This window comes from Habropoda laboriosa, unplaced genomic scaffold (assembly GCF_001263275.1).
Source record: "Habropoda laboriosa isolate 0110345459 unplaced genomic scaffold, ASM126327v1 scaffold385, whole genome shotgun sequence".
In the NCBI taxonomy this organism is placed as follows: domain Eukaryota; kingdom Metazoa; phylum Arthropoda; class Insecta; order Hymenoptera; family Apidae; genus Habropoda; species Habropoda laboriosa.
This window is the reverse complement of record NW_017100556.1, coordinates 489,517-499,980: the sequence shown is the minus strand read 5'-3', so window position 1 is coordinate 499,980 and position 10,464 is coordinate 489,517. Positions and strand designations below refer to the sequence as shown.

Genomic DNA, 10,464 nt, shown 5'->3' with positions numbered 1-10,464 from the left:
AATTCATACTTCCCCCTCGCAGCCCTCTAAAAAAAATCCCGCACGTTTCTACAAAACACACGAAAAACGTTACCAAACACAGACTGTCGAAAAAAACCCGGCTCAAAAAATCAATATACCCCGCAACACACAGTGGAACACCTAACGGAACCAAATCCAGCGGCTCGACCTCTTCAAACACTCCCGGGTTTACCCATTCACAAAACTCACTCTAAAATCCAAAAAGAAGAAAAACCTACGCACACACCTACGCGCAGCATCGGTCGAAAGGGGTAAAAAAAAAAAAAAAACGTGAGCGCGTGGAGAATACACACCAGCACAGGCCAGGGAGAGAAAATGAAAGCTGGCTGCGCGAACCCTTGATGGATCGGCCGTAATTAACCTCAGGATTAATTGAAAATTGAACATTTCCCGTCTCTCGACGCGCGCGCGCGCTCTATTCTCGTATACTCGCGCACGCGGCTGAATATTAAATGCAGCTGGCCGTGGTAATTGGTCCCCAGCACTGACGTTTATATTACGTCGCACAGAGGCGAGAGTTATCGTTATCGCGCTGTCGCTAATTCCTCAGCTGTTCTTATCACTCGCCGCCCGTACCGGGCTCGCGGGGCTGCTTTCGAAGCTCTCCAGGCGGCCTCCAGCCCCGAGCTTCGAGAGGGCTGAAACGACGTTTCCCATCTGTGTGGAACGTACCACAACTTCTTAGCGATCCATACCTCGCGAACGAACGTTCCCCGCGTGTACACGGGAAATCTGTCTCGGGCGTTTCGAAATTACCGCGGTAAAAAAATGTTTCTTCTCTGGTTTTTCCTCTTTCTCTACCTTGGAGCGGTTCGTCGTATTCCACGCACGCCGCGAACCCTCTAAAAATAACTGATACGGTTTTCCGCAGTTGTAACCGGCCCCGCTTTTGTTCCCGTTGTTTTCCCTCATTTTTTCCCTATTTCAAACTCCACCCCCCCTTGCTTACTCTGGCATTTTTCTACCTTGCTTGAGATATTATTTTTTCTGCGTTTCGAAGGGAAGCGTGCACCTTTTCTCCATACTCTTCGGGTGGGGTTTCTTGTTTTTCTCGGCGGTTTTTCTTGCAGATTTTAATTTTTGCAATTTATTGGGAGGTTTGATGTTTCTTTTTTAATTTCCTTTTTGGTGGAAGTGTCTTTGGATCTGTGTATTTTGAGCTCATTTGTAGCTCGACCCTTTGAGTGCTCACTGAAATAATATAAAGAAGTGGAAACTTTTTTTTTATTAATTAAATTAGCTACTTGTAAATAATTTGGAAATATTTTTTATTTTTTCTTATTTAATTTTTAATAATTTCAACGAACTATGAATGCGTTCGTTTCCTGATTTTTGCTGTGTTACAAACACTCGAAGGGGCGATACACGTTATTTTCTATGGAAGACCGCAAATGTGCGATTTTTTTCTGCACTTTTCTGTACGTTTCGGCAAAACTGGTTTCGTTGATTATGACGAGTAGATTTCAGAACAAATGGAAATTAATATGACGGTGTTTTTCGAGGGTGACACAATGTCCTTTTTGTGAGCCTCTTTACGCGATGCTCCGAATGAAAACGAGTTAAAAGAGCGAACGAATTTCATTCGACCAGGTTTTCACCTCTTGTTCGATTAAATGCACTCCTTTGTTCTTGTCTGAATCGACGAAATTCGAGGTTCCTCTGATATATAGATATATTCGTATTTATTGTATGATCGAAACAAACGTTTTGTTCTGCGAATTATTTCATTTCATTTTGTCATTTTGCGTCGGGTGGGATTGGCGAAAGACTGCTTTTGTTCGGTTTGTTTGAACAGTTGCAAATCCAGAAGCCAATCTGGCAATTATTTGTCTTTTATGCAATCTACAAGGTTTTCGAATCGGCAAAGGAAAATATTACAAAAAATTGCGATGCTTCAAAGAACAGCCCTGAAACTTTATTACTCAACCTCGCTATTCTTTCGCGAGTAATTTTTCCTCGTTCGTTTGAACGAAATATCGAAAATCGTGTTTGTTGAAATTTCATTTGAAGAATGAAATTTGCCTGCACAGAATGTTTTAATATTACACTTCCAAACAAATTTCACTTCTCTCCACTGAATAATACAATTTTAAAATATCGATAGGTCACCGATTTATGATTATTCAAACTTAGACTCTTTCACTAAAATTTGGTTCCCCCTTTTTTTACTAAATAATAAAATTCCAGATTGATAATTCACCAATTTATGATTATTTAAGCTTAGACTCTTTCACTAAAATTTAGTTCCCCTGTTTTTTACTAAATAATAAAATTCCAGATTGATAATTCACCAATTTATGATTATTTAAGCTTAGACTCTTTCACTAAAATTTAGTTCCCCTGTTTTTTACTAAATAATAAAATTCCAGATTGATAATTCACCAATTTATGATTATTTAAGCTTAGACTCTTTCACTAAAATTTGGTTCCTTTTTTAGAATTAAATAAAATTCCAAAGAATTGATAGATCACAAATTTAAGATTATTCAAGCTTTGACTTACAAAATTTGGTTCCTTCTTCGGTATTAAATAATAAAATTCCGAAGAACTGATAGATGACAAATTTATGCTCTTTCAAGCTTCAACTCTGCCAAATAAATTTCACCCCCACGAGATTCTTTTCCGAAACATCATAATCCCCAAAAATGACATCCACAATCTTACTACCATAAAACACTCTTAATCACCGAAAATTAGCTTCCCTCAAGAAATCTCGGCTCTCCGCAATCAACAAAATCAAAATCCAGCATTTCTCCAAATTCTCCCAAAAAATTACACTTGAAAGTTACTTCCCAGCACGTAGTCATCACCAGGCCACACTCAAAAATGTCCAACACTGATTACACCAACCGAACAACACCCCCGCCCCACCAATCACTCTCTTCGTTACGGAAGAATCACTCGCAGTCACGGTAACCGTTGTATCCGCCATCACGCAAAATCCCTTCTCCACGTGTAATCGTTAAGGAAGTTAGAGACAGCCGAGGATCGGCAAGGGAATCCCCGAAGTGCAGCACCAGCTCCTAAATCCTCCTCCGTCTCTTCATACCGGTTCCCGTGGAATTAGGAGAAGCTGGTCGTTTCTCGCGCGGACGGATGCTGTAGTAGAGGGCAAGAAAGAGGAGGGTTTCCTTCCTGGAAGGTCCAATTCCTTTCACCGATCACGGAGAGAGAGAATGCCCCTGAGGACCTGACTAGTCCAGAGAAAGAGGAGAAAGATTGGAACCTTAGGCCAGAGACCAGGACAGGGAACATCGTCCTTTCGCCACCTGGCGAAAAGGAAGGAAGGAGGGAAGGAAGGTGGATGATAAGGACAAGATGGTGGATAAGTCGCGGGAGTAGAAAAGATGGTAGGTAGGTAGAGAAAGTGGTTATATAGGGGAGAAGTAGAAGCCCGGTCCAATAGCTCGGTCCCGAATGTCCCTAACGAGCACAATAGGTCAGGTATTGCGCAAGCTTTCGCTGACTCGGCCCGATCCACGCGGTCGAATTGGCGCGATTCGAGGCAGCGTCGGCCTGCCTGGGTAAAAAACGAGCCAGCGGCGTGCACGCGCGAGATTCGATCGTGGCCAGGCCGGATATTCTCGGGCCGGGCATATCCACTTACCGTCGAATTGGCTGCTGACCTGTGAAAGAGATTCGATCTTTCCTTCGTCGCGGCCGGATACGTTAATACCCGGCCATCCTCTCACTCTCTTTCTCCCTAACCCTCCCTATATATATATATATATAGCCATCTTCTCTTGCTTCACGAACACGTCCCACGGGAGTTTTATTAGCAGCCCGTCTTGGATGGGGATGATGCGTTAACGGGGCGAATCGTCGCTCATAAGCCTCGCTGCTGCTGCACCTCACTCCCTTTGCTTCTAGTGATCAGCTCCGCGGAGATGCCTTTGGGTTCTCTTCTCCCCTTTCAACTGGGATTTTGTAGCTTCTGCTACCGGGAAGGGAGTTATTGGTGTCCCGATTCGAGGGTGAGGTGGGTTAGGTTGGTATCGGGGTGGAGTTAGATGGAGGAATTTTGGGGAATTTCAAGTGTTGTTGTGTTTTCGTGTTGTTCAGGGGGTTCAGTGGGCTGATTACTTGAGGATAATTTTGTTATTCGGAGGTTCGCCTGGATTAATTGTGGTGTGACGTTTTTGGTGAATGTAAGGTATAGCGTTCGTTTGTGGATTTAAGGGGGTCTTCTAGTGTGACGGCCGTTTTTTTAGGCCTTCTTTGCCAATTTATTACAGAAGTACGGTAAAAGTTATTAACATGAGCTTTATTCCTATGCATTTACTTGTCCTTGAAGAATCGTTACATACAAATTTTTTTTTGTTGAAAAATAATTAACTATGGCTGCTGTGGAACACGTCAAACAGGAGCATGAAAAAGAAAAGTAGGCCCATGGTTGCCATGATATTAGCTGTTCTGCTTATCAGAAATAAAAAAATCCAATTAGTTCTCATTTAGTATGCATGTCGCTATGGTTGGTAGTAGAATAACCGAAATATATTGAATATGAAGTATCGATTTTTTCGACTTTTTTTCGTCTTTCAGAGGCTCTAATGATCAGAAAAATATATTTTGGCATAATTCTACTACCGACCATAGCCACACATGTTCTGAAGACATGTGCAAAATTTGAGTTCGATTGGTCCAGTAGTTTTTGCCAGATCGTGGCAACCATTTCAGAAAACACGGCTCCGAGAAAAACGCGTTTAAAGTTTTCAGTGCAATTTAGATTCTCCCTTGATGTGTCACACTAAACGAGCTATAACTTCGTTATTTTATTGAATACAACTATAAAACTTCATGAGTACATTCTTAAAGAGTTGTACTTTCGACATATGCAAAAAAATAAAAATCGATTTTTTGAAACCCTCACACTAGAAGACCCCCTTAATTGGTGTATGGGTAAAGTAGTTATTTGATCATTGTGGGGGAATTTTAACCCTGGTGCGTTCTTCGTTTTGACTGTGCATTTAAGACTTTTGGGTGAAAGAGGACCTAAGACCTTATGTGTAATAATTTTTGTTTCCAACGCGACATATGAACCTAGACGATAAACGTTTAAAATAATGTTAAGGAACGTAAACTTGACAACAGCAAAAATTACTAAAAATATAAAAAGGCGGTGGGTCAGAAATGACCCGAAGACCGCTCTAGGGTTAAGCACTGCTGAATTTTAGTGTTGTTGATTGGGGAATAGTTGATTGTATTGTAATGTAAAGTATATCCTTTGTGTGTATATTTAATAGGTGTATGGGCAAAGTAGCTATTTGAGTATTGTGGAGGAATTTTAGTGTTGTTGATTGAGGAAGAGCTGGTTGTTTTGTAATATTTTCACTGAATATAAGGTGTATCACAGAGGTTCCCTGTACTAATTGTGTGTGACACTTTCAGCTAATGTAAGGTATATTTGTCTGTGTATTGTTGGGTAAAGTAGCCATTTGACTATTTTGAGGGAATCTTAAGTACTGTTGAATTTCAGTGTTGTTGATTGGGGAAGAGTTGATTGTATTGCAATGTTTTCATTGTTTCTGTATTTGATATATGTGCGGGTAAGGTAGCCATTTGATCATTACGGAGGAATTTTAAGCAGGTACTCTTGTATTTCAGCATTATTGATTAGGGAAGAGTTGAGTGGTTATTTGAGAGTAATTTAATTATTCAGAGGTACCTCTGTATTAATTGTGCTCTAATCCTCTTACTAAATGTAATTATTTAATGCTTGTATAGGTAATGTATAGTTTGAAACCTCTTGCATTATTGTCAGGACACAATTTTCGATGATTTTTACTCGGGAAATTCAATATCCAGTCCTGTTAAAAAGTCAAGAAGTTTGTTCTTCAAAATTCGATGAATTTTGAAAGAGGAGGAGGAAGATTGATCATGTTTGACGTGTTACCACGGGGAATATGAGTCATAAGCTCTACATGTCGAGAATAATCTATCGCGAGACTGTTATTTAAAGCTTAATTTCAATGTATTATAGTTTGATGTTGTTCAGTGTGGTATCTAAAGGCAGTAGCTTAACGTGGATAATTGGAGGAAATCACAATCAGTTATCATTATGACTGTACAGAACACTTGTGCCAAATTAATTGGACTGACAAGTGAATTTATTATTTTTCCATCGAGAATACTGTATTATTCCATTCAAGTCTGATTTAAACGGCGATGAAGTGACAAATTTCTTAAGAATCCACTATGTATTCTATTAAACGCTATATTTTTTAAATATTTCAAAGTTAACCATCTCATTTACCAATCTGAAACGTTTTAATAACTTAAAACATGAATCTTTTAGACAACTTTCCAATTCCGAATATCTAATTCTAAATTTAAACCTAAAAAAGAAAAAAATTGAAAGCAGAATTCAAACTGTTAAATTCAAGGCAAAATAAAAAATTTCTGAATTTAAACCTAAGAAACAATTAAAAGCAGAACTCAAATTGCTAAATTCAAAGCAAAAAATAATAGAGATAATAAAGATGAAAATAAAAATATAATTAAAAATGATAAAGAGAAGCCATAGTTAACAAAAAAAAAAAGAGACTTAAAAAATTCACTGCACAATTTTATCAAACTCCACAAATCTCAAACTTTCCAATTAATCATTCCAAGACACCCGGTACTCGAAACGAAGATTTCACAGCTGACACGATGAACATTGGCCGAAAGTCAAGGTGCACGTCACCTCGGCAGATCCGTGACTTTCTATATAAAAAACAAAAAGAGAGAAAAGCACATTGATAAGGAATCGATCGTGCACCGTGCCTAATCTTCGCGTACATATGTGTATATACTGATAAATTGGCTGAACAACGATAAACGATGCTCGTTCGATCGTTGGCACACTTTTTGTTTGCCGTTTAAATACCGTTTCGAGGTGGTTATCTCGTCGACGGAACAAGAATCCCGCGGTTGAAATTAAATCGAGTCTTGTGTAAAAGAGAGAAAGAGAGAGAGAGAGAGAGAGTTTGTCGTGGCTGTAAGACGTCGGGTTATAATACTTCATAGAAGTGAAATTCCTTCATATTTTTTTACGCAGACCGCCATTTTATGGGATCATAATTCCCCGGCCCCTCGACCATGAAGGTTTATACGACCGCCATAGTGCTTTCGCCCTTACTAGACTTCGTTATTCCTACCGAAGAACCTGTACGTGTTTCAATTTTAAGGAGCTTTAAGGGGCTTTCGGATTTGAAATTCCAAGTGTCGCATTTCGATTCCTTTATTTAACAAACGGCGAAGAGAAATTTCGTTACGTTCCACGTCGGATGAGAATTTTCGTAAATTGCTACCTTAACAGGTTCGTCACCACTGTCCTTCGAATTGTTTTCACTTACGTTTTTAATCTTTACATTTTTTTTTCTGCTTTACATAATACGATAAATTTATTAACTCTGGCGAATTTAGCGAGACTCGGGCAGTGTGTTGAATAACGAACAGTTCAACTCTTGAGAGACTTTTGGGAAGAAAGGGACGAGATAGTTACCATGTGTATAATCGACATAGTGTGTTTTAAATTTTCGTTACAAGCTCAGATGAAAAAGTTGTAAACAGTGATCTTCAAAATTTTCATCGCGATTCCCACAAATTGCAATTTTGTCCAAATTTTTTGCACGCGTCATCTATTATAGTAAACTAATTCTTCTAACTTGTCAAAAAATCTCAAGTCGTTTGGCCCAGTTTTGGAAAAGTTGCTCTATTTTCAAGGGTGTCCACGTATTTCTGTCTTCGACTGTATTTGACGCTGGTGGTGAACGTGATAAAGAGGAGAGAGATTGTGTTTAGTTTGGAAAAGAAGATCGTTTCGACGTGGAAGTAAAAATTAGGGAGAATCGTGGTGTTTGGTCATTGGGTGGTTGCTCGCAGAATCGTTCGTTTCGAAGATAGCAGGTGTTATTTTTAGTGGGCTCGAATAAATTATCTTCGAGGAAAAGATAAGTCGAGGTGTCGTAAGAAGTTAATTGCCCCGTGTCGAAAGCGTTCTCGCGGCATGCTCTTCTTATCCGTTCATCGATTTTAAATCGTTTCACGTGCCCCGGAGGAATTTTTGTATTCGAATATACTCGGTCGATTGTACGGAAATTTTCTTTTGTGACGTGATAGACGAAGAGTAAGTTAATTTGTGTGATAGAAAATTGCAGATTTTGATTTCAGTATTTTCGATACAGTCTACTTCAGAGTGTTTCTTCGTTCCTGTTTGCTGCGTTCTTATCGCGAAACCGGCGATACGAACAATTTTTCCTTCCAATCGCGTGAAGTGTCGTAACGAGAAACGAGATGTACAGGGTGATTTATCGAGAAGTGTTTTGTGACAGAAAAAGTTACCATTGAGAAGAAACCTATGCCAGTATCGAAGCCTGTTTTTATCTTTAACATGACAAAATCATTCGTTGACTTAGTCACTTGACATTCGACAGGCATACGACACGATCTCGTTAATATTCATTTTTTTACTCCTCTGTATACACTTACTGTAACATTATAGAATGATACTAGAACAGGTTAGATCTATTAAAAACCTCATTAAGTATGTTTCCTGAATTATTCATAGTTAATATGGGTTTCAGTGTTTCTATTATCTCTTTCTTGAAGTCAGTCCACGACTTGCAGTGATTTTCTAACATTATTCTCTCACAATTTCCAAACTAATCTAACTCTAATTCTGCTCAAAGTTAATTGGGAGCTTAAAGTCATTTTTTAAATATTTTTTTACAATTTCACTACGATTGTTCGATTATTTTTACGTTTAATACTTACGATAAAATATAGGTGGGTTAAAAAGTGGAAATTTCGTGGTGGGGGGTGAGTGCTCGTGTGACCTTGACGCGACGCAGAATCGGTGCAGGCTATAGCGTAGTGACGGCGGAGCACAGTCACCAAAGCTCGGGCGATCTCTCCTCGAGATCGGCTCGAGATAGCCCTAGCGCCATTATCGACGCGGCCCGCTTCGAAAATCAATATTTGCTCGTTCGTCGTTATAAGTAACGGTCAATTAACCAGGGCAAACAATTAGAAGGGTGGAAGCGCCGCAAACGTAACCACTGCGAATTTCTAATCGTGAAACGAAAAGAAACCGAGGATCCCGCGAAACCTATCATTTCCAATTTCGCGTAATTTATTTTGGGACAGGCCGGTAGTCCTTGGTCAATTATTATCTTTGTTTCTGTATCGATTTTTGAGACTACAGGAGAGAGAATGGCGATTGAGGAGAAAATTGGTTGGAATTTTGTGATTTCGAAAAGTGGATATAAATATTGTCGTTTGTTAATTTTACTTTCTTTTGGAAATGGGATAATTGGAATTTTCTTTTAATTGTTTACCGATACTCCGATGGTGCTAATTTAGGTCTCTAGATTTTACTCGAATTGCTTTCGAATAGCTCTAATTCGAGACTATAGATTTTACTCGAATTGCTTTTGGATAGCTCTAATTCTTGAATATTTCGAATACTCGAATGGTTCTGATTCTCGAGTATTTTGAATATCCGAATAGCTCTAATTCTCGAATATTTCGAATATTCGAATGGCTCTAATTCTCAAATATCTCTAACTCAAGACACTACAGATTTAATTCCATTTGCATTTGAATACTCGAAGAGCTCTAATTCTCGAAAATCTCTAATTCTCGAATATTTCAAATACTCAAATATCCTTAATTCACGACTCTATAAATTTCATTCGAATAGCATTCGAATACTCGAACAGCTCTAACTCTCGAATACTCGAATATCTCTAATTCAAACCCCTATAAATTTCACTCGAATTTCATTAGAACACTCGAATACATATCTGAAATTCCCTCCTCCGGAAATTTCACTCGAAATTGCTACCGAATACTCCTCGCAGTTCTAATTCAGGCCTCTATAGATTTTACTTGAATTACCTTCGAGACGGAGAAAAAGCGGAACGAACGAGAGCGGAAGAGTAAGGAACGTCACGGAACGTCCCGCTTGCTCGCGAGGCTTCTCTCCTCTTCTCCGTCGACAGGGACGACGAGGAACACGTCGACGACGACGTTTCTGCCTCGGGTACCAGTTGGCACGACCTATCGAACGCAACCTTTCGCCGGATACGAGCCGGTGTGGTATACGTACACGAAGAAAAGGGAAGAAAACGAGCGCAGCCGGCACCTTCTTGAATGCCGACGATCCACTTGGAAACGATTTAGGAAAGCACCTAGAGGACCCACGACCTTTTCCATTGCGCGTTTCCGTCCGTATTGTTTCGCTTCGAGACTCCTTCTCCTGCGTTTTTCTATTCTCTTCCTCGAGTGTCTCCTCTGACAAAAGATTCTCTTGGTTTTTCTACGAATTCTTCGTACAACTTTTCCCCCTATCACGATCCTCTTCTATAGGACAAATTAGGGGAAACGACGACGCGAGTTTCTCTAAGGTCTAATGTATGTGTAATGTGAATTTCCTTTTTTCTTCGAATAAACTTTCAT

At 39.5% G+C, this 10,464-nt stretch overlaps 1 protein-coding gene across 1 annotated transcript in view; it reads left to right on the top strand.

The window, feature by feature from the left end:
- LOC108576591 (max-interacting protein 1-like) overlaps positions 1-10,464 on the top strand; it is a 355,947-nt gene that overhangs the window by 52,276 nt on the left and 293,207 nt on the right. The gene's annotated exons all lie outside the window — the stretch shown is intronic.